Here is a 25,849-nt window from a genome sequence, read left to right on the forward strand (position 1 = left end):
CAGCTGCGGTCCAAATGACGCCAACGTCCACGTATCGTCTCATGCGCCAGAGTTTACACCTCTATCCATACAAAATTCAAACGCGGCAACCCCTCAGCGCCGCTACGATTGCTGCACGAGAGACATCCGCTAACGATATAGTGCACAGGATTGATGACAGGATGCGGGCAGCATTTGGTTTACTGACGAAGCTTATTTTTTTCTGGATGGCTTCGTCAATAAACAGAACTGGCGCATATGGGGAACCGAAAAGCCCCATGTTGCAGTCCCATCGTCCCTGCATCCTCAAAAAGTACTGGTCTGGGCCGCCATTTCTTCCAAAGGAATCATTGGCCCATTTTTCAGATCCGAAACGATTACTGCATCACGCTATCTGGACATTCTTCGTGAATTTGTGGCGGTACAAACTGCCTTAGACGACACTGCGAACACCTCGTGGTTTATGCAAGATGGTTCCCGGCCACATCGCACTGCCGACATCTCTAATTTCCTGAATGAATATTTCGATGATCGTGTGATTGCTTTGGGCTATCCGAAACATACAGGAGGCGGCGTGGATTGGCCTCCCTATTCGCCAGACATGAACCCCTGTGACTTGTTTCTGTGGGGACACTTGAAAGACCAGGTGTACCGCCAGAATCCAGAAACAATTGAACAGCTGAAGCAGTACATCTCATCTGCATGTGAAGCCATTCCGCCAGACACGTTGTCAAAGGTTTCGGGTAATTTCATTCAGAGACTACGCCATATTATTGCTACGCATGGTGGATATGTGGAAAATATCGTACTATAGAGTTTCCCATACCGCAGCGCCATCTGTTGTTGAAAATTGTAACTACTGTAATTTCGAATGTTTGTCTGCCTGAAAATGTACTGTTGTCCCAAGCATATTGCAACAAACGGTGTATTTCTATCGCTGCTCGTTTAGTTTTTATTGCCGTTTCAAATATACCGGTCATTTTTGAAACACCCTGTATGTAAATAGTGGTATATACAAGAGTCATCTTGTCAGCTGCACTACTGTTCAAAGCAAACTATGAGCACCAGTGCTGCTGACAAGATGACTCTTGTATATACCACTTGCTTTTTATGTTTAGCACTTGACGATGCCACTACGGCTCCAGTATATTAGTACATGTTTTTATAAAACAGATCTGAATATCGTGATTATAGTCCGAAACCGGTAGCCTGATGAGAAAAAAATTTGTGACCATAGATGTAAAGAAAATTTATTCTATATTCGGACCACTGTTCAGTTCGCGACTAGTCGCAGCTTGTGAAACTAATGGCTTGCCTGTAGCCAGCGAGAGAAAATTAAAATCTCGGCGTGGTTTTTGAAGGCCAGATATAACATTGCGGATTGCATAAAACCACGTTAAATCACCCTGTATATTGCAGAGATGTAACGCTGATTAAAAGGACTGCAGAAATTGCAGCCCGTGTGCCAACGGAGAGATACATTTCTGGCAATGTGACCTCCTTCCGTACGAGACCTGTTGCTGGTGTAGTGACGTCACCGGCCCGCAGCCTCCGTGGAGAGAAGCGAGCACTGGGCGCCGTGGGCTGAAAGTAACAGCTCAGCGCTCCGCGTTTCAGGGCCCGTGAATCACACTAGTCTGCTGGCCACTGGTTGCCCACTTGTGCAGATCCAGGGACGGCGTTCTTCACTTCGCAGTAGCTGTCGTGTCAGCGCACTTGCGAGGCCTCGGTAGATATTCTCAGAGATGGCGTCATGACATACCGAGGCCCTCACATGGAGTTATCTGAGTTTAATCCACTGAACAAGTGTTAACTGCTCAACGTTTTGGAGTGCTCCGCTCCAGTGCTTTCCATAAATGAACGAACCATTTCGACTAGAGTATAAATTTCAAACAAAACATATTCAGTAACACACACATCAAGAAATGTTTCACATCACCCCGGTTCCCAGAACTCCTGAAGATAGACGTTGACTTTGGATATTGTATCACAGACACAGTGCCTTTGACTGTTCAGAGATGTCACTAAACCCGCCCAAAGATGTAAACAACCATGCGTGAGCAGCGCCTATAAGGCGGAGAAGATCCAACAGCCGAACAGTTCCAGTCGTTCCACCAGGATGGAGGTACACGGCTCGTGTTCTCTGTAGTTCAGCCAGGCCTAGACGGTCAATACCGCGGTTCGATCGCATCCGCATTGTTACTTTGTGCCATGAAGGGCTCTCAACAAGGGAACTGTCCAGCCGTCTCGGAGTGAATCAAAGCGATGTTGTTCGGATACGGAGGAGATACAGAGAGACAGGAGCTGTCGATGACATGCCTCACTCAGGCCGCCCAAGGGCTACTACTGCAGTGGATGACCACTACCTACGGATTATGGTTCAGAGGAAACCTGACAGCAACGCCACCATGATGAATAATGCTTTTCGTGCAGCCACAGGGCGTCGTGTTACGACTCAAACTGCGCGCAATAGGCTGCATGATGCGCAACTTCACTCCCGACGTCCATGGCGATGCCCACCCCATGCAGCGTGGTATAGATGGGCCCAACAACATGCCGAATGGGCCGCTCAGGATTGTCATCACGACCTCTTCACCGATGAGTGTCGCATATGCCTTCAACCAGACAATCGTCGGAGGCGTGTCAAAAGGCAACCCGGTCAGGCTGAACGCCTTATCAGACTGTCCAGCGAGTGCAGCAAGGTGGAGGTTCCCTGCTACTTTGGGGTGGCATTATGTGGGGCCGACGTGGCACGCGCATGCCGGATACTGACCTACTGTTTGTCAAACTGACGATGTGTGATTCGCGAGTAAGAGAGATGTTATTGGCTCTGAGCACTATGGGACTTAACATCTATGGTCATCAGTCCCCTAGAACTTAGAACTACTTAAACCTAACTAACCTAAGAACAGCACACAACACCCAGCCATCACGAGGCAGAGAAAATCCCTGACCCCGCCGGGAATCGAACCCGGGAACCCGGGCGTGGGAAGCGAGAACGCTACCGCACGACCACGAGATGCGGGCGAGAGATGTTATTGTTAGACTTCAGTTCCGAATAAGATTCGGATACTAACGCTGAAGAGAAAGTGTTACTTTATTCATTAATAAATAAAAAATTAAAATCCACAAATAAATATATTTTGTCTGAAAGGAAATGTGTGGACAATTTCAAACTATGACCAAGATGAGTGACACTGATATCACGAATTACTTCAGAATGACCAGAAAGCACGTTTTCTGAAGTACATGGAATACTAAAGCACGCCATTGACTCAAATGGATGTAATGCAGAGGAGACAATTGCTACTGAACAAAAACTGGCAGTATTCTTGAGGTAAGTGATGAACACTGACACTAATTTCTGTATGTAAGGAGTTATAAAATGTTGCACACATGTGTCTAGGTATTTTATTTTCAACCCCCCGGGACAGAACCGATGGGTGTATATAAGTTTGACCCCTACGTCTGTGTGTGTGTGTGTGTGTGTGTGTGTGTGTGTGTGTGTGTGTGTGTGTGTGTGTCTGTCTGTCTGAGCGGGGAAGAGGGTGGGCATCGTAGCGCCGAAACTAATGGACTGATTTTAATAGATTTTTTTCGTTTGAAAGCTGGTTTAATCGGGAATTTTCTTAACTATGCTTAATGAAAATACGCTCAGCTGTTTTTTAACCAGCCACATGAACTAAAAATGTTTGCCATCAGTAGGCTCTCTAGCTATACGTTACCTAAACCATATGATCTACATCAATGTACATAGTACCAGGTTGCAGAACTCAAAACAGTCTACTTAAAAGTCATCGAGAGCATACGTTAATCTTTCACGGTTGAAATGCAAAGACCTTTTTTTTTTATCCTAGGAAGCCGCTTGGCACAATGTTATATGTGACTCTGTTGTAAAAGATAAACGTATGCTCTCGTATACTATTTAGTAGCTCTTTTGACGTCTACAAATCGGTACTGAATCAAGTTCTGCAGCTTTTATAGTTTAGTCTGAGTAATTGAAAAGAGCGCATTGATGGCAGATTTTTTTTCGGACTGGTTGCACTTTTATTGCAACTGGTTACTCACTGTGATATCTACTCTGCTGGCCATTAAAATTGCTACACCACGAAGATGACGTGTTACAGACGTGAAATTAACCGACAAGAAGAAGCTGCTGTGATGCGCAAATGATTAGCTTTTCAGAGCATTCACAAAAGGTTGGCGCCGGTGGCGACACCTACAACGTGCTGACATGAGGAAAGTTTCCAACCGATTTCTCATACACAAACAGCAGTTGACCGGCGTTTCCTGGTGAAACGTTGTTGTGATGCCTCGTGTAAGGAGGAGAAATGCACACCATCACGTTTCCGACTTTGATGAAGGTCGGATTGTAGCCTATGGCGATTGCGGTTTATCGTATCGCGACATTGCTGCTCGCGTTGGTCGGGATCCAATGACTGTTAGCAGAATATGGAATCGGTGGGTTCACGAGGGTAATACGGAACGGCGTGCTGGATCACAACGGCCTAGTATCACTAGCAGTCGAGGTGACAGGCATCTTATCCGCATGGCTGTAACGGATCGTGCAGCCACGTCTCAATCCCTGAGTCAACAGATGGGGACGTTTGCAAGACAACAACCATCTGCACGAACAGTTTGACGACGTTTGCAGCAGCATGGACTATCAGCTCGGAGACCATGGCTGCGGTTACCCTTGACGCTGCATCATAGGCAGGAGTGCCTGCGATGGTGTACTAAACGACGAACCTGGGTGCACGAATGGCAAAACGTCATTTTTTCGGATGAATCCAGGTTCTGTGTACAGCATCATGATGGTCGCATCCGTGTTTGGCGACATCGTGGTGAACGCACATTGGAAGCGTGTATTCGTCATCGCCATACTGGCGTATCACCCGGCGTGATGGTATGGGGTGCCATTGGTTACACGTCTCGGTCACCTCTTGTTCGTGTTGACGGCACTTTGAACAGTGGATGCTACATTTCAGATGTGTTACAACCCGTGGCTCTACCCTTAATTCAATCCCTACCAAACCCTACATTTCAGCAGGATAATGCACGACCGCATGTTGCAGATGGAGTACGGGCCTTCCTGGATACAGAAAATGTTCGACTGCTGCCCTGGCAAGCACACTCTCCAGATCTCTCATTGAAAACGTCCGGTCAATGGTGGCCGAGCAACTGGCTCGTCACAATACGCCAATCACTACTCTTGATGAACTGCGGTATCGTGTTGTAGCTGCATGGGCAGCTGTACCTGTACACGCCATCCAAGCTCTGTTTGACTCAAAGCCCAGGCGTATGAAGGCCGTTATTACGGCCAGAGGTTGTTCTGGGTACTGATTTCTCAGGATCTATGCACCCAAATTGCGTGAAAATGTAATCACGTGTCAGTTCTAGTATAATATATTTGTCCAATGAATACCCGTTTATCATCTGCATTTGTTCTTGGTGTAGCAATTTTAATGGCCAGTAGTGTACATTATCAAATTATGTACTAGAATTTAGCCACACAATATATCTACGAACCGGAATAAGAAAAATGTAAATCTAATAAATGGTTCTTAAATATATAAGTATTAAAGATCCTTTTGTTTTTCTTGCAATTCTGCCAAAGCCGATTCGTCATGGGAACCAGGAAATAAGTTTCTTTATTTTCCATACGAATTGCAAAACTCTGTAAACTTTTCACGCAACTTAATACCATAGAAGCTCGGTCTTAAGCGAATCTCATCTTGACTAAAAAACGATTCTGCTAGCTGGAGTGGGTTTTTTAATAATTTTGACCAAATTTCTCTTGTTAGTGTTTTATTGCAATAATACATGTTCGTAAACAAAGAATTTTAATTTACAATTAATGAAAACCTGGATCGTTGTAACGAAAACTACTCAGAAAAGAAAACAAACAATACACAAAATGCTGATATAAAAAAGAATTAAAGTCTTAAGCAAACATAATTATGATTTTCCCTTCAGATTTCTTGAAAACGGTGAACAAAATCAGTTAGATTAGACAAACCGCATTCAGTTGTGTCGATTTCCCAATTTTCCATTCATTTTCTGTTCTGAATAGTGAGACGCTGTCTGTTGGTCAGGATCTGTCACTATACATCTTCTAATTCCTCGGTTTCCAGTGCATCAATTCTCGCTGATGTTTTTGTTGTAGCTTGTGAGCTGTAGTCGCTGTCATCACGTACATTGCTATCACGTGGACCAGCTGACATAAAACGTTCAAGAAATGACATCTGGTTTTGATATCTCCATGGCTTGATATTCTCAGCAGCAGCTCCGCTTTTCATATATTTTAGCTGTCGTCGTCCTGCATCTCGGTAGCTACCTCTCAGCTTAAGCCACAAAGTTTTTGTCTCTTCCCCTGGAACAATTAACGAAGTATAACTCAGAAGAAATTAATGTTGTTCCATATAGACAGACAAACTAAAAAGAAGCAATATTAACTTAAAGTGTTGGATAAAGACATATTTGTAATCTAGTTTTATCGTTCCACATTAACAATATAATTTCGTTTGGTTTCAGATATTTAGCCTCCGGTGACAGTTACAAAACTATTGCTGATAACTATCTCTTGGGAGATCAAACCGTATCTAATATTGTAAAAGAAGTAGCTATCGCTGTATGGAAACAAATGAAACTAAAGTATTTAGCAGAACCTAGTCACAAACATGGAAATCAGTCGCTTCGCGGTTTGAACATAGATGGCAATTCCCACACTGCGGTGGTGCAATCGATGAAAAACATGTTCTTATTAAAAAACCTCGCAAAAGCGGATCATTGTATTTTAATTATATACATACATTGCTCCACTGTTTTGAAGGCGACAGTTTACAAATTAGAATATTACAAATTTATCAACGTTGATGTTGGCGCAATGGGACAATTCAGCTATGGACATGTATTTGCTATCAGTGTGTTGGCCAAGAAAACGAGGAAAAACACATTACTACTTCCCATTCCTGAACTAATACCTACAGTTGCTGACCCAATGCCGTATGTGTTTGTGGGAGATGAAGCGTTCCCATTATCGGAAAACATTATGAGACCATGTCCAAGGAGACAGGTTACCGACAATTACGAACATCGGGTCTTCAATGCCAGACTTTCTTGAGCACGACAAACTGTGGAATGTGCTTTCCGTAAAATATCTACACGTTTTTGTGTGTTCAGGAAACCATTTGAAACCAAAATCAACACAGTGAAAGATGTGAAAGCAGCCTGCGTTCTACACAACTATTTACGATCTTCAGTAGTAGTTTGCAGATGATTTAAATGATATCGAACCATTGCCATCAACTCAGTTACTTCATGTGCAAGGGAACAGAAGGAGAACTTCATCAGCTGCCTTCAAAGTGAGGAAAAATTTCACTGGATATTTCAAAACTTTCGGGGGAGTTCCATGGCAACATCAGTCAGTTTTGCTTGGTAATTATTGACAATATAGCAACTTCTAATTACTGTACCATTATTGTGCTCCACAAGTTATATGCTCAAGCGAAATACACATTAGTGATATGTATAAACTAAAAAAACTGTGAAATAAATATTTCAGTACTTACTATCTTTCAAATTCAAATCCTTATCACTCTGAACAGGGCTCTTGAGTTTGATCTTCATGTAGTCTGCGTGTTTTGTGTCATACAGCTCTCTGCATTCCCTCACTGTCTCTTTTTATTTTTCTTCTGCCATTGCGAAAAGTAAACTATTCTTCCACTGCACAACGCCCACGGTACAACAGGATAGCCTGTGTACTGGCAGTAACTGTGAATAGTGCACGCAACAAGAATGTAGAAGCTAGCCAGGTGTGCCTTGTGAAAGGAAGAGTTCATGTCATTCGAAAAACATTATCATGAGTGTTGTCTGTCGTTCTCTCCAATACTTTTCAATAAATTAAATATATCAAATAACCACAATGTTTCAATGATATTCATACTTTCGGAATGTTCCCTGCCGCCGTTGGATAAGCAGCTGCAGCAGCAAGTCGTATACTCTTAGCTCACTTATTTGTTACATAGTTTAATTCTTAATTTCTCTGCGTGTTTTTGGTATTTGCATTGTTTAATTCATAAATTTCGGACGTATTATAGTATTTGAGAGTTGTAGCATCGCGTTTTAGTACCTGAATAGTGTAAAATCGCGTAGTCTCCTTCCGCCGCCGTGCAGTGTCAGCAGTGCGCAAGTGGCAGCATTACTGCATTTACTAGGCAGTCTTGTATTTTAATAACCGTTTAAATTTTGTGCCAAATTGTTTGTGCTCTCTGTGGATTAGTTCAGACGTTCTTTGCACAACAGTTTTTAGCATGGATAGGGACTACAACTGCTGTGTTCGGATGCAGGCTGAGTTGGCATCCCTTCGCTCCCAGCTTCAGGCAATGTTGGCTTCGGTCACACAGCTTGAGGCTGTTGCCAATGGGCATCACTGTGGGGATCCGGATGGGGGTTTGTCGGGGACGGCCAGCTCGTCCCACGCATCCCCCGATCGGACTACGACTGTGGCTGCCCGGGATACTGCCCACATTGAGGCTGATTCCTTACCTGTGGTAGAGTGGGAGGTCGTCTCGAGGTGTGGCAGGGGGCGAAAGACATTCCGGAGGGCTGAACGGAAGGCCTCTCCAGTTTGTCTGACGATCCGGTTTCAGGCTCTGTCTCAGGCTGATACTGATCTTCGGCTGGACATGGCTGCTTGTCCTGTTCCAGAGGTTGCCCCTCAGTCTGCAAGATCCGGGCGGTTGCAGAGGTTGGGCTTACTGGTAGTTGGGAGCTCCAAGGTCAGGCGCGTGAAAACCAATGTGCACTTCGTGTGCATACCGGGGAGAGTCATTCCAGATGTGGAAAGGGTCCTTCCGGATGCCATGAAGGGTACAGGGTGCACCCATCTGCAGGTGGTCGCTCATGTCGGCACCAATGATGTGTGTCGCTATGGATCGGAGGAAATCCTCTCTGGCTTCCGGCGGCTATCTGATTTGGTGAAGACTGCCAGTCTCGTTAGCGGGATGAAAGCAGAGCTCACCATCTGCAGCATCGTCGACAGGACTGACTGCGGACCTTTGGTACAGAGCCGAGTGGAGGGTCTGAATCAGAGGCTGAGACGGTTCTGCGACCGTGTGGGCTGCAGATTCCTCGACTTCCGCCATAGGGTGGTGGGGTTTCGGGTTCCGCTGGATAGGTCAGAAGTCCACTACACGCAGCAAGCGGCTACACGGGTAGCAGGTGTTGTGTGGCGTGGACTGGGCGGTTTTTTAGGTTAGATGGCCTCGGGCAAGTACAGAAAGGGCAGCAGCCTCAAAGGGTGCGGGGCAAAGTCAGGACATGCGGGGGCCAAGCAGCAATCGGTATTGTAACTGTAAACTGTCGTAGCTGCATTGGTAAAGTACCGGAACTTCAAGCGCTGATAGAAAGCACCGAAGCTGAAATCGTAATAGGTACAGAAAGCTGGCTGAAGCCAGAGATAAATTCTGCCGAAATTTTTACAAAGGCACAGACGGTGTTTAGAAAGGATAGATTGCATGCAACCGGTGGTGGCGTGTTTCTCGCTGTTAGTAGTAGTTTATCCTGTAGTGAAGTAGAAGTGGATAGTTCCTGTGAATTATTATGGGTGGAGGTTACACTCATCAACCGAGCTAGGTTAACAGTTGGCTCCTTTTACCGACCTCCCGACTCAGCAGCATTAGTGGCAGAACAACTCAGAGAAAATTTGAAATACATTTCACATACATTTTCTCAGCATGTTATAGTCTTAGGTGGAGATTTCAATTTACCAGATATAGACTGGGACACTCAGATGTTTAGGACGGGTGGTAGGGACAGAGCATCGAGTGACATTATACTGAGTGCACTATCCGAAAATTACCTCGAGCAATTAAACAGAGAACCGGCTCGTGGAGATAACATCTTGGACCTACTGATAACAAACAGACCCCAACTTTTCGACTTTGTAAGTGCAGAACAGGGAATCAGTGATCATAAGGCCGTTGCAGCATCCCTGAATATGGAAGTAAATAGGAATATAAAAAAAGGGAGGAAGGTTTATCTGTTTAGCAAGAGTAATAGAAGGCAGATTTCAGACTACCTAACAGATCAAAACGAAAATTTCTGTTCCGACACAGACAATGTTGAGTGTTCATGGAAAAAGTTCAAGGCAATCGTAAAATGCGTTTTAGACAGGTACGTGCCGAGTAAAACTGTGAGGGACGGGAAAAACCCACCATGGTTCAACAACAAAGTTAGGAAACTACTGCGAAAGCAAAGAGAGCTTCACTCCAAGTGTAAACGCAGCCAAAACCTCTCAGACAGCAGAAGCTAAACTATGTCAAAGTTAGCGTAAGGAGGGCTATGCGTGAAGCGTTCAGTGAATTCGAAAGTAAAATTCTATGTACCGACTTGACAGAAAATCGTAGGAAGTTCTGGTCTTACGTTAAATCAGTAAGTGGCTCGAAACAGCATATCCAGACACTCCGGGATGATGATGGCATTGAAACAGAGGATGACACGCGTAAAGCTGAAATATTAAACACCTTTTTCCAAAGCTGTTTCACAGAGGAAGACCACACGGCAGTTCCTTCTCTAAATCCTCGCACAAACGAAAAAATGGCTGACATCGAAATAAGTGTCCAAGGAATAGATAAGAAACTGGAATCACTCAACAGAGGAAAGTCCACTGGACCTGACGGGATACCAATTCGATTCTACACAGAGTACGCGAAAGAACTTGCCCCCCTTCTAACAGCCGTGCACCGCAAGTCTCAAGAGGAACGGAAGGTTCCAAATGATTGGAAAAGAGCACAGGTAGTCCCAGTCTTCAAGAAGGGTCGTCGAGCAGATGCGCAAAACTATAGACCTATATCTCTGACGTCGATCTGTTGTAGAATTTTAGAACATGTTTTTTGCTCGCGTATCATGTCGTTTTTGGAAACTCAGAATCTACTCTGTAGGAATCTACATGGTTTACGGAAACAGCGATCGTCCGAGACCCAACTCGCTTTATTTGTTCATGAGACCCAGAAAATATTAGATACTGGCTCCCAGGTAGATGCTATTTTCCTTGACTTCCGGAAGGCGTTCGATACAGTTCCGCACTGTCGCCTGATAAACAAAGTAAGAGCCTACGGAATATCAGACCAGCTGTGTGGCTGGATTGAAGAGTTTGTAGCAAACAGAGCACAGCATGTTGTTATTAATGGAGAGACGTCTACAGACGTTAAAGTAACCTCTGGCGTGCCACAGGGGAGTGTTATGGGACCATTGCTTTTCACAATATATATAAATGACCTAGTAGATAGTGTCGGAAGTTCCATGCGGCTTTTCGCGGATGTTTCTTATAGTATACAGAGAAGTTGCAGCATTAGAAAATTGTAGCGAAATGCAGGAAGATCTGCAGCGGATAGGTACTTGGTGCAAGGAGTGGCAACTGACCCTTAACATAGACAAATGTAATGTATTGCGAATATATAGAAAGAAGGATCCTTTATTGTATGATTGTATGATAGCGGAACAAACACTGGTAGCAGTTACTTCTGTAAAATATCTGGGAGTATGCGTGCGGAACGATTTGAAGTGGAATGATTATATAAAATTAATTGTTGGTAAGGCGGGTACCAGGTTGAGATTCATTGGGAGAGTCCTTAGAAAATGTAGTCCATCAACAAAGAAGGTAGCTTACAAAACACTCGTTCGACGTATACTTGAGTATTGCTCATCAGTGTGGGATCCGTACCAGATCGGGTTGACGGAGGAGATAGAGAAGATCCAAAGAAGAGCGGCGCGTTTCGTCACAGGGTTATTTGGTAACCATGATAGCGTTACGGAGATGTTTAGCAAACTCAAGTGGCAGACACTGCAAGAGAGGCGCTCTGCATCGCGGTGTAGCTTGCTCGCCAGGTTTCGAGAGGGTGCGTTTCTGGATAAGGTATCGAATATATTGCTTCCCCCTAGTTATACCTCCCGAGGAGATCACGAATGTAAAATTACAGAGATTCGAGCGCGCACGGAGGCTTTCAGACAGTCGTTCTTCCCGCGAACCATACGCGACTGGAACAGAAAGAGGAGGTAATGACAGTGGCACGTAAAGTGCCCTCCGCCACTCACCGGCGAGTGGCTTGCGGAGTATAAATGTAGATGTAGAATACTGACCACTTATTCATTTGTGTATCTTGTTACATAATTAGCTTATTAATGCTGATACTGTGTATGCAACCACTGAGATATTTTTCTCGTCACGACGAGCCAAGTAAAACATTGTCATCTGTGAAGGTTTCTCGACTGTTCCTAGCTTGCAGTGGAAATGTGATGTCCACATGCATGTAGTACAGTGTGTGATATTACATTATTACATCCGTATCCAAGTAATCACAGTGAGACTTTTATACTTCAGATCTTGGGCACTTTTTACCAGGAACACAGAGGGGTTACACCTACGGAGATTACCCTTACCAAATTTTTGTAACAGATCCTACAGATATGCCACCATACTAGGCAGCGCGAATATAATGTTGTTTTATTTTCCTACCTTGCTTCTTAATCACATGATTTTATAATATTCCTTGCTTCCTTATTCACTACCCTCTGTCACTTCTTGCGATCTGAAAACATCATGGAGGCATATGACGCAATTCCAGCGGTCAGTGGCTCACCCGTTACTGAACTATGCATTTTTCTTGACAGAAGAGAAACAAAACAAAACGAAATAACAGAAAAGTATAATGTACTAACAAAGAAAGCTGGAGCATTTAAATAGCAAAAAACGAAACACTACTCAAAGGCAATAAATTTTAGTTTACAGTAAGGCAATATTTTTCGTATGGGCAATACTACCACTGCTCATAGGCGCCGTGCCGAAGTGATCATATGGCCGGACCTCTGCTCCCCGCCTCACCTTTCCCGCTGTGCAAGCGAGGCACGTGCGACATGCGGCACGAGAAAATGTGCCACAACCATAGGGTGGACGAAGCAATGACATAAAAAGCACACTAGCACAGGCAAAGAAGGCATTCGTCGCCAAAACAAGTTTACTGGTATCAAACGTTGGCTTTCAGTGGAGAAACAAAATGTTGAGAATTTGCTGTGTGTCTCCAGCATAGCATTGTGTGGAGATGAATCATTGGTTTTGGCAAAACCAAAGAACAGGATCGAAGCGTTTGAGATGTGGTTAGTGGTGGGATGCAGCAGATCCTGAGACATTTTGTTAGTGTGGATTGCATAATCCAGCGGCAAGCATACATTCAGGGGTAAATTATCCCCTTCAACATATTGTTATACTAGTTGATTTATGACCCCCTGGGGTTGATTTATGACTTCCTGACGATAATTCGTCCTTCTGAGAAACCCCCACCCCCTCTGTTAAATCTCCAACCCTGCCCTCTCCTCCTTACTGATACAATCATACTTCTGATATAAAATTATTGACTGAGTAATTAAACTGATAAACTAATAACCACTTTCCCATCTGGGAAATCACCCAGTCCTCCCCTCCCCTCCCCTTCCCAATCTGGAAATTGGCAGGAAAAAGACTCAGTTTGTGCTGAACTGTTGGTGCAGAAGGCTCTCACGACATGAAATTCTAATCAATGTCAACTGACATAATAAAATATTGTTCAATTCAATTTGCATATTTTTTATTTAATCGGTTTGCGGGAGATGGGACGCCTCCCCTCCCCTACCCACTTCCCCATCCTCTCACCCATCCAGAAATTGATGGGAGAAAGACTCAATCTGTACTTAGCTGCTGGACTGGGAAGTTCTCATGACACAAAATGGGCAGTAAATCCGAGCAATATATTATTTATTTTTTTAAAAATTAATTAAATTAAATAATTTATTTAAAAAGCGGGAAATGCTGGGCTGTGGTTCTCTTTATTTGGGCGGGAAAAAGAGCCCACTCTGATGACGTCGCAAGTGCCATATCAAAAATGGTGGGAAATAGTTCATTTGCAATACCCTATCATATTTATTGTTTAACAGTTTATAGCAGACAAGGCAGGGCAAAAAACTCTGGAAGGTGTAAGTCAAACAATCGCTTAAAACTGTCCACCATCTGATTATTCGTCTTTGTAATAAACATATTTTTAGCGTTGCGTATACTTTGTAAACCAAGTAATTAAATTTCCGTCACAAATAGATCCTAGCGCTAAATATATCTGAGGTCTTCTATGTACCGCCATTTGAGAACACAAGCACCCTCATCCGCCACATTATTCCCTCTAAATGTATCTCGGAAAAAGAAACTACACTCGCGACCGCTGGGGTGCCGGGAGCTGCGGCCGCGCCAGCTGGAAGAGGACTAGAAAAGCGCACCTGCGTCCAAACCGGCAGCTGCACGTCGATCCGCAAGCCGGCCTCACCAGACGCTCAGACACTGCAGAGACTGCCACTGTGACCGCCCAAAAGTCAACCAATCAATTTACATCGAGGGAATAATCGTCCAGCACAAACACTCGCCATATTGAATCTCCTCAAATTTCCATGTAAAAATCGGAGAACACACGCAATGCACACTACCACTTTTATCCCTACTCGACCAGTTAAGTACGAGGGCGGTTGAAAAGTTCTCGGAACAGAATAGAAAAAACATCACTGAAACGTTTTTTTATTTTTCAATGTAGTCTCATTGTAGATCAATGCACTTGGTCCAACGATGTTACAGTGCCTTGATCCCATCTCGAAAATAAGTTTCCTCCAGGCCTGAAAAATAGTTGTCAACTCCGGCTATCAATTCTTCGTTTGAAGCGAATCTTCGTCCACCAGGAAAAATTTTCGGTTTTAGGAAGAGATGGAAGTCTGACACAGCCATATCAGATGAATAAAGCGGATGTAGCAACAATTCACACCTCAGTTTGTGTAATTTTGCCATGGCGACGACACATGTGTGCGGGCGCTCGCCAAGATTCGCGGCACCCATCTTGCAGATAATTTTTTCATTTCTAATTCTTCAGTTAAAATGTGATATACCCTTCCAGATGACATGTGGCAAGCGTGAGCTTCAATCTGCGATCCTCCATGACCAATGTGTGCACTTTTGCAATGATTTCTGGAGTAGTGACACATCTTGGCCGATCACTGCGCGGATCATCATCTAAGCTCTCCCCAAATTTAAATTCATTTGTCCACTTGGCAACAGTTGAATATGAATGAGCAGAGGCCCTCAGTGTATTCTGGAAATCAGCATGAACGTCCTTCGCTTTCATACCTTTATTTATGAAGTATTTAATCACTAAAGCAGAGTTATTAAACACGATTTTCCGAAACTCCTTCACCAAAGATGAAGTAAATATTACTGAATTCCAATCAAGAACAACTGCCAAGATGAGAAACATAGAAATAGATATCCTCGGTGTCGCAAAGCAGCTTAAATCACTTAATAAAAGCAAGGCTTCCGGTCCAGATTGTATACCAGTCAGGTTCCTCTCAGATTATGCTGATACAATAGCTCCAAGTTTAGCAATTATATACAACCACTCGCTCACAGAAAGATCTATACCTAAAGACTGGAAAATTGCTCAAGTCACACCAATACCCAAAAAGGGACGTAGGAGTAATCCTTGAATTACAGGCCCATATCACTAACGTCGATTTGCAGTAGAGTTTCGGAACATATACTGTATTGGAACATTATGAAATACCTCGAAGAAAATGATTTATTGACACATGGTCAACACGTATTCAGAAAATCCTCTACCAGGCACTTTATTGTGAATAGCAGAGTAATCACGTAGATGTAGACTGCTCGAATCTCGATTTTTTCAATCTTTGCAAAGCGCTACGCAGGAACAATAGAACCACGTCACCGTCAGACCTCTCTTCCAGGAGTACTGACGTGGCACGTGTTTACAGGCAACAGTCCAATGAATATCACGTGTACATGTCGTTGCGTTATCCCTGACCTCTCATGGTGATTCCGAGAACTTTTCAAACCACCCTCGTATTTTGTTCGCTATTCAACCACCCAGATGGTGGCATTAGCGCCGTAGTTTCTGCACGACGAAGTCCCCGTGATTGCCCCTGCCATTGGCTGCCGCACACTGCGATACAAGCAGGAGGTGCTGGGACGTATAGTTCTAACTGCAATTCCACCCCCAACATAGACATTCCGCACTTCAAAATTTCTACATTACTCAATCTGAAACAGGGCTGTTGTTGCCCATATACCACGAATTTCTCACGCGAAGTGTAGATAGATTCCTATCTTTTATACGATTTTTTGTCAAAGACGAAAGAAAATCAGAGCATACGCGTTTTTGCATCGCTAAAAGTATCGTTACTTCTTGTGAAAATCCTGTACAACTTTATGGCATAGGCTGTATTTCCTCTAAGTATTCTTTCATCAAGGAAAAAAATCTGTTCTGATCAGCGTAATATCTGTTACGTTCTGCATCACAGAACTGGAATACTGAACTCATTTTTCTCGCATGACACAGTGCTAAGAGCATGCTGAACCTCCGTCACAGGATACCTCCTCACTTTCGAACTCTCCTAAGTTAGCCATATGCCTCATCACATACCAAGTCTCTAAGTACAGAAATAGCAGCAAAGAGGAGTTGTAAATATCAGGTTAATACTACATATCACTTTATAAATTCAGTAATATGGTGGATTTTATTACGATGGCCGTTCTCCCTGAGTAGCTGGGAGATTGAAATATCGTTAAAAAATCTCACCGCATCGAAAAAACGCCCATCATTCGAACTCGCGAATCATATCCATTGTACTCTCTCTCTCGATTCCACCTGCCATCAAATTGATTGACTAATTAATTAAATTGATCATGAGGACCCGTTTGCATGATGAGTATTTTTATCCTACAGTCGATACGCAGCTCGTGGTCTAGGGGCTAGCGCTGCTGCTGATCACGGGGTCCCGGGTTCGATTCCCTGCCGGGTTGGGGATTTTCTATGCCCGGGGTTTGGGTGTTTGTGTTTTCCTCATCATTTCCTCATCATCATCATGGTAATTCGTGAGAGTGACTACATTGGATTGTGAAAAGAAAATGGATTGTGAAAAATTTGGACTTTGTTCGGGCGCTGATGACTGCCCCAGAAACCAAACATCATCATCATCATCATCCTGCAGTCGAATTACACTCGCCAGCTAACCGTTAGAGCCGGTTCTGTGACGACTCTAGGGCTCCCCACAGGGTAGGTAGTTAATTTCTCCAATATCAAAATGGATGGTAGCCGCCATCAAATAGCTGAGGTAACCAGCACTAATTACTTTATGTCTGTTGGTTGCCCTGTCATGCTGGTGGATGTAAGCCACTTAGAATTCCGGTACACTGCTCCCGAACTACTCTTGCTGATATCTGTCGGCCTATGGGCGCAGTAGAATGTTTTACTCTCTTCTCCACCGCCGCAACGCCTCCAGCCCCATGCCAGCCGCCGCCACCGGCTCCCATGCGAACAGCTGCCACTGCCGCCACCGGGCCACGAACGTTTGTCTGGCTGCACATTGGGGTTATATTGCTCCCGGCCGACAAGCCACCGCTCGGTGTGCTACACAACTGTTAGTGATTCCAGGCCCGCAAAAGTTCTTCTATCTTTCTCAGACGGACAACTCAAATGTGAATCTCTGGAGGAAAGACAATGTTCTTGTCGAGGAACGCTATTGGGAACTGACATTTGAAGCTGACTGCAGAAGAATTCTGCCGCTGCCAACATACATGTTGCTTAAAAGGTTTAGTCCGTGAATACCAGGGGAAATCTTGAAAAAAAATGCCAGATTTCTAAACAGTGTAACTCAAAGAATAAGATTTGTGAGTCCATATAATGATTATCATCTTTTAAGACATCAGTTGGAAACATTTTTATGTATGAACCCACCTTTGGCTCCCACACTTTTTTTAATTGTATTTTTTTGTTGTAAGTGAAATAAACCATGCTAATTATTTATGTACGTCATAGATACATAGTACTCAGAACACAAAGTAGAAGGCTTATTTCTTTTTTCCTGTAAGTTCTTTACACTATTATCTTTAAAGCAGACTATTGAAAAGATGGTGCTGTCATTAACGGTGGCACAAAAAATTTTAAGTATGTTCAGAAAAATGAATTCAGGGTTTTTCTTCAAGAAAGCATTTTATTTTCAAAGTTAAGTCACAACAGTAGTCTACTTTTTAGTTAAGCACGTCTTGAGACAGTATACAAAATTTCAGCTCTTTATCTTAAATAGTTGTTAGACAGACTACCAGAACATAAAATAAATTAACTTTCGGGAAACTCAATTTAAAGTTAAAAATATACAAAATTTCATCTGTCTATCTTTAATATTTTATAGACAGAGTGTCCCAGATCATAAAATAATTTAACTTTCACGAAATTATTAAACTTGCATGCCAATAATGCATCCCAGGTCCATTTTCGTTTGTTTCCTATGTTGTTCTTCCTCCCTACTCTTTCTCACACTTCTTCTTCTTATCATTGCTTCTTTGGTGGCTTCCAACACTGATTTTTCTGCTTCGAAGAGTCTCCTTCAGTCAATGGCTATTAGAGCTTTATGCGTATTTAGTCCATCAGCCACTCCCATCGGTTCCATAATATTAAGCATTGACACTGCACCGTCATTGAAAAGTGGAACAGCATCTGGAACACTTATTTTGAATGTATTTAGTCCTACTAGAACAGTTTTTGGTATCTGTTCACATATACGATTGTTGAAATTTTTATTTAGAATTTGAGTATTACCATGTAAAAATTTCTCTGATAGTCGTGTGTCATTTACATCCCTATACAGGGTTGTCCATTGATAGTGACTGGGCCAAATATCTCACGAAATAAGCATCAAACGAAAAAACTACACAGAACAAAAATCGTCTAGCTTGAAGGGGGAAACCAGATGGCGCTATGGTTGGCCCACTAGATGGCGCTGCCATAGGTCAAACGGATATCAACTGCGTTTTTTTAAAAATAGGAACCCCCATTTTTATTACATATTCGTGTAGTACGTAAAGAAATATGAATGTTTTATGGGATCACTTTTCTCGCTTTTTGATAGATGGCGCTGTAATAGTCACAAACCTATAAGTACGTGATAACACGTAACATTCCGCCAGTGTGGACGGTATTTGCTTCGTGATACATTACCCGTTTTAAAATGGACCGTTTACCAATTGTGGAAAAGGTTGATATCGTGTTGTGTATGGCTAGTGTGCTCAAAATGCCCAACGGGAGTGTGTTATGTATGCTGCTCGGTATCCTGGACGACATCATCTAAGTGTCCGGACCGTTCGCCGGATAGTTACGTTATTTAAGGAAACAGGAAGTGTTCAGCCACATGTGAAACGTCAACCACGACCTGCAACAAATGATGATGCCCAAGTAGATGTTTTAGCTGCTGTCGCGGCTAATCAGCACATCAGTAGCAGACAAATTGCGCGAGAATCGGGAATCTCAGAAACGGCAGTGTTGAGAATGCTGTATCAAAATCGATTGCACCCGTACCATATTTCTATGCACCAGGAATTGCATGGCGTGTACAGTTCTGCCAAAGAGCACAAGAGAAATTACGGGACGATGACAGATCTTTTGCACGCGTTTTATTTAGCGACGAAGCGTCATTCACCAACAGCGGTAACATAAACTGGCATAATATGCACTACTGGGCAACGGAAAATCCACGATGGCTGCGACAAGTGGAACATCAGTGACCTTGGCGGGTTAATGTATGGTGCGGCATTATGGGAGGAAGGATAATTGGCCCCCATTTCATCGATGGCAATCTAAATGGTGCAATGTACGCTGATTTCCTACGTAACGTTCTATCGATGTTACTACAAGATGTTTCACTGCATGACAGAATGGCGATGTTCTTCCAACATGATGGATGTCCGGCACATAACTCGCATGCGGTTGAAGCGGTATTGAATTGCATATTTCATGACAGGTGGACTGGTCGTCGAAGCACCATACCATGGCCCAGACGTTCACCGGATCTGACGTCCCCGGATTTCTTTCTGTGGGGAAAGTTGAAATCCTTCAGCTTTGCTATCGTGATCCACCGACAACGCCTGACAACATGCGTCAGCGCATTGTCAATGCATGTGCGAAAATTACGGAAAGCGAACTACTCGCTGTTGAGAGGAATGTCGTTATACGTATTGCCAAATGCATTGGGGTTGACGGACATCATTTTGAGCATTTATTGCATTAATGTGGTATTTACAGGTAATCAAACTGTAACAGCATGCGTTCTCAGAAATGATAATTTCACAATGGTATATGTATCACATTGGAACAACCGAAATAAAATGTTCAAACGTACCTATATTCTGTATTTTAATTTAAAAAGCCTATCTGCTACCAACTGTTCGTCTAAAATTGTGAGCCATATGTTTGTGACTATTACAGTGCCATTTATCACAAATCGAAAAAAGTGGTCCAATTAAACATTCATATTTCTTTACGTACTACACGAATATGTAATAAAAATGGGGATTCCTATTTAAAAAAAAACGCAGTTGATATCCGTTTGACCTATGGCAGCGCCATCTAGTGGGCCAACCACAGCGCTATCTGGCTTCCCCCTTCAAGCTAGACAAGCTTTGTTCTTTGTAGTTTTTTCGTTTGACGCTTAATTCGTGAGATATTTAGACCGGTCACGATCAATGGACCACCCTGTATATAGGTTTTATAACTTCAGTTATAGCAAATGGCAATGAATGTTTATGGTTGTAGGTCTTGAGTAACAGTCCTCAGTAGGGGAACAAGGGGGACGTCACCCCAAGTACCGTTATCCAAGATGGCGGCGATGATGTCATCCAAGATGGTGTCCATGACGCCATCTGTTGACATCTTCCAAGATGGCGGATTTTGGCTGGAACTTTGAATTTTGGCGGGAAGATAGGTCAATTGAGCTACCTCCACTAACCTATCCCCCCTCACCACCACTCACCTAGAAAAATGGCGGGACGTTCAAAGTCCAACAGGATAATGCATCACACCTAAGAAAGTCGCGGGAAGATACGTAATTTGGACTAACCTCAATCATCTGACAGCCACTTCTTCCTAAGAACTGGCGCCAAGTTTGAATTTTAGCAGTAAACAAAGGTCAATTCATGTATCTCTACTAACCTAAGAAAATGGGGCGAAAGAAAGGACACTTGGACTAACCTCAGTCACCCGACTGCCAACTCATCCTAGGAGGTGGCACCAAGTTTGAATTTTGGCAGTAAAGAAAGGTCACTTGGGATTTCGCTACCAAGCTAAGAAAATTACAGGAAACAAGGCTCACCTGCACTAATCTAAGTCACCTGGACGCCACCTCTTCCTAGGGGTTGGTGGGAAAAGGACTCAGCTTGCACTAGGCTGATGGAGAGAGGAAGGAGTGTATTTTATTTATTTTGGAGCAATTTATTTAGGGATGGAGTATAATTATCACAGTGATACAGAACACACACTCTGACATGCCCCACAGCATACAGACCTGTAAACTACTCCTAAATAACCCATGTATAATGCTCTACACACGTGCTTGCTAATTGTAAACTGTAAAAAATAATGCTCTGCAAAGCTTACAGACTTGCAAACTACTCGTAAATAATGCAATACATTTACGTCCAGAGAGACAAACAACTCGTAAATTGTCAAAATAATAATGCATCTGAAAGACTCTGCAAACATGTTTGTTACTTGTCAACTGTCAAAGTCATGCAGCAGTCTTTATTTAAACAATTAGAGGTAGCACCACCAACCAGTGTGTTTGCCACGAGGTCCACACTCCAATTGGCCTAGTACACAGCACCACCACCAGAATGCACTGTCGTCCAAGATGGTGGGCATGGAGTCAGGTGATGACACAAGTACCATTATCCAAGATGGCGTCAAACAGTGTGTTCTCCACAAGGTCTGGACGTAGCACTCAGTACCGCAACCAGAGGGCGCTGTCGTCTGTTTCATGATGTAACCTACAAGATCTAGACTCCAGCTGACCTAGTACACAATACTCCCACCAGAGGGTGCTGTCATCCCTCCTGTGATGTAATCCAATATGATGATCTGGAGTGAGGGAAAATGGCGGGTAAACGACTCTGCCTGTGCTGGACATGAGTCGTTGTTTTGCAGGCAGTCTCTCCACCGCAAGTTCTAGAGTCCAACTGACCTAGTACACAATACTGTCACCAGATGGTGCTGTCATCCCTCCTGTGACGTAATCCAAGATGGTCGTCTGTACAGGGAAAATGGCATGTAAATGACTCAGCCTGCACTGGGCTGCTGGGGAGAGTAAGGAAGGAGTGCACTCTAGTTATTTTGGAACATTTTATTTATGGATGGAGTATATTGATCACACTGGCACAAAAACACTAGATCTGATGTGCTTGGGGTCACAATACACAGTCTGCAGACACGCAAACAACTCCTAATTTTCCGAAATAATTTCAGTACAGACCTGCAAACTGCTCCTAAATAATGCTGTACATAGATGTGCAGACACGAAAACAACTTGTAAACTGTCCAAATAACGCATAGCACAGCCTACAGGCCAGCTTGCAAAATAATGTAACAGACATGCAATCAACGTCCTCCCCCACACCCTGTCCACTGGACCGCACAGGATGTTAGCAGCAATCCCTAGAAGTGACGCAGCCGTCAGCTGTCAAACCACACACAGGTGCCCTCAGGCATAAGGTGGCGACATCCCTTTCATACTTAACACCTGAAAAATTCCTATTAAAATAAGTGTTCACCTAGACACCGGCACTGACGCTCCAGGGGCATGCACAACTGGCGGCCACCACTGAATGCAGGTGAAAGTTGTCTCTATTTTCGAATATACAGTCACTGTTGTACTGACGTTACAGAACTCCAAAGTGCGCTCACCCCGGGCTCATACACGAGACACCTCTGGGCAGCATTTGTCTTTACCATTGATGACAGAACAGCACAGGCTGCTTCCCTCTAATGGAACATATGAGATGCATCCAGCCATGCGCACCTGCCCCTAGCGTGACTGATGCCTCGACGTGAAATGGTGGCAGCTCGCCATCTAAAAGGTTCTCAATGTTATTCTTATGTCACATGGCTTTGTAAACAATAACAGCCAAGTCGACCTCTTGGGAACTGTATAGTGTCCCAGAAATAATTAACGCTCGCTTTATTGACGTCTCAGCTTGTATGCACGGAAATTCTTGCCGTAACAGAACGTGTTTACGAAAATGACGCTGAATGCAGTCTTCCTCGCGGACCTAACGTGGTAACCAGCCAATCACGCGTTACCCTTTCTGCTTTCAACACACACAAACGTTCTCTCCGTTATGTATAGGCTCCCATATCCCAGCACAAAGGATGTGAATGAGTTGAGCGTTTGATCGGCTCTTATCCAATTTATCTGCTGAATTACTGATGCTGCCAGTGTCCAAGCACCGTCAACCCTTTTTTTTTCATTCTGCAGACGAGACTTTCAGCGGCAATAAACTATTTTACACTGATCAAATTATTGCAACGAAAACTAAACCTTGCAAAGTGCCATACATATCGTCAAATACAGAGAGACTCTTACTCATTTACACTGCTCTCCTACCGAGGACAGGAGCTGTAATATTAGTCTGCAAAACCAATCACCAATCCAGCAATATATCACCGTGTACCGTGATGTAGTTAACATACATTTCATATCCTCTGTCATACAAAATCATCCCTTTTACATTAGAGGACTCACAGCGGACTGAAGTCGCTCTCAGAACTGTTCTACAAATTCAGGATCGTTTTCCTTCGGCACAAATGCGTTACTGTTTCTGCTCCGAACCTGCTTCGTTGCTTGCTCTCATTTCTACACACACCTCCAGACTTGGGGATTACAAGAACACACGTATTTTGGCATGGTTCGCCATAATATGATACCATTTTCGCGGTACTTGTCGATATCAAGCACTAGGCAGCTTCTTACCGATCGCTAGCGCAACTTAATTAACAAGAGATGGAATGGAAATTATTTCTCTACAAACGTCAAACTTTAGAGAGGTGCAGCGTGCTATAGACCACTGAGTAACTACAAACATATAGAGGAAACTGATGTTTCCACTCTCGAATACCGATGTCTGTGATGTACCAGATTCCAAATCGTTCCTATAATTTACAAACCCAGTAAGGTCTTTCCGATATCTAGAGAACAGGGAAACGTGTCTTCCACATGCTAGATGCACACACCACAATCGATCTTCTCTCAACTAAATAAAGGCTCGAAATGTGCAGAATCACTCAACCAAACAATTTACATGGGAGGGAATTTTGATCCAGCGCAAACATACCTCCATACACAATCTTCTCAAATTTCCATTTGATCACGAAAGCCGCCCAACACATACTAAGTATTAGTTCGCTATTCAGTCATCTAGAAGATGGCAAAGTTAACTCAGATACATTCCTACACTCCAACAGGCCTCTGCATTCGGACAGCTGCTGCCGTTAACGGGAAACGTGAATCATTCCCACCACAGGCCATGCATACACAGAATCATTCTAGAAAACCGGTCACATATATGTTTTATCACTATGCTTACAATTAATTGTTACGATCGCAGTCTCAATTGAATGGCATTCCACAAAGAGTGAGGTCGTCGTCGTAACTGCCGTCTGCTTCACGTCTGCTGTGCAGCGAGATACCTTAACTTAAGTATTAACTGTATTTTTCTTACTTGTCACTTCTTCTTCCGTGTGTTTTTGCTTTTAGGAAGCTTTAATTGTCGAGTGCTAGTAGTAGTGTTCCATAGATTTCGTGTTTGTTTTGAATACAGTCAGAGAGAGTTCCTTTAGTGAGCCATAGTGCCTGTAGTGTCAGTGTCGTCGTAACTGCCGTCTGCTTCACATCTGCTGTGCAGCGAGCTACCTTAATTTAAGCATTAACTGTATTTTTCTTACTTGTCACTTCTTCTTCCGTGTGTTTTTGCTTTTAGGAAGCTTTAATTGTCGAGTGCTAGTAATAGTGTTCCATAGATTTCGTGTTTGTTTTGAATATAGTCAGAGACTGTAGTGCTAGTGTTTGTTTTCAATACAGTCCAGAGATAGGTAGTGCTATTTTCATTGTTTTCTACAAGAAGTGGCTAGCAATCACAGTTTAGTCAACAATCAGCCGCCTTTAGTGAATTAGCAGTCTAGTTAAAAGTTGATTGACTCTCTACAGTAAATTGATTCCTTAGGATGGATAGGATGTGTGACTACTGTCTACGGGCGCAGGAGGAGCTGGCCACTGTTCGCGAACAGCTGAGCTTGTTGATGGCCGCGGTCAGCCGTCTTCAGGCTGCCGCCTCGGAGTGTAGCGGCAGTGGGGAGTCTGGTGCGTCGCATGGTACACCCCAGGTGTTACATGCTTCACCCACTGTCCCTGCTGTCGAGACATCTTCGCCGGTACCGGGCGCGGTTGGGCCACCCTCTCCCCAAGGGGAGTGGCGGGTTCAGCGACGTTCGCGGCGCACGAGGCGGAGGGTAAATGTGGAGGCTGGTCGTGTGGCATCGCCCGCTCTGCCTGTGAGTGGACATGTGGCTGCTCCTTCAGCAAGGTCCGAGCAGGCACACGGGGGGGAGGGGTTTATTAGTTATTGGGAGCTCCAACGTTAGGCGGGTGATGGAGCCCCTTAGGGAAATAGCGAAAAGGTCAGGGAAGAAGGCCAGTGTTCACTCTGTCTGCTTGCCGGGGGGTCTCATCCGAGATGTGGAGGAGGCCCTGCCGGCGGCGACTGCAAATTGTTGCTCAATGCGGCACCAATGACTCCTGCCGTCTGGGTTCAGAGGTCATCCTCAGTTCGTACAGGCGGTTGGCGGAATTGGCGAAGGCGGAAAGCCTCGCTCGCGGGGTGGGATCTGAGCTAACTATTTGTAGTATCGTTCCCAGAATCGATCGCGGTCCTCTGGTTTGGAGCCGAGTGGAAGGCTTAAACCAGAGG

General features: G+C 44.0%; 1 pseudogene; it reads left to right on the plus strand.

The window, feature by feature from the left end:
- The first annotated feature begins 16,284 nt into the window (after window positions 1-16,284).
- LOC126458729 (U2 spliceosomal RNA) lies at window positions 16,285-16,464 on the plus strand (annotated as a pseudogene).
- Window positions 16,465-25,849: the final 9,385 nt, after the last annotated feature.

This window comes from Schistocerca serialis, chromosome 2 (assembly GCF_023864345.2).
Source record: "Schistocerca serialis cubense isolate TAMUIC-IGC-003099 chromosome 2, iqSchSeri2.2, whole genome shotgun sequence".
In the NCBI taxonomy this organism is placed as follows: domain Eukaryota; kingdom Metazoa; phylum Arthropoda; class Insecta; order Orthoptera; family Acrididae; genus Schistocerca; species Schistocerca serialis.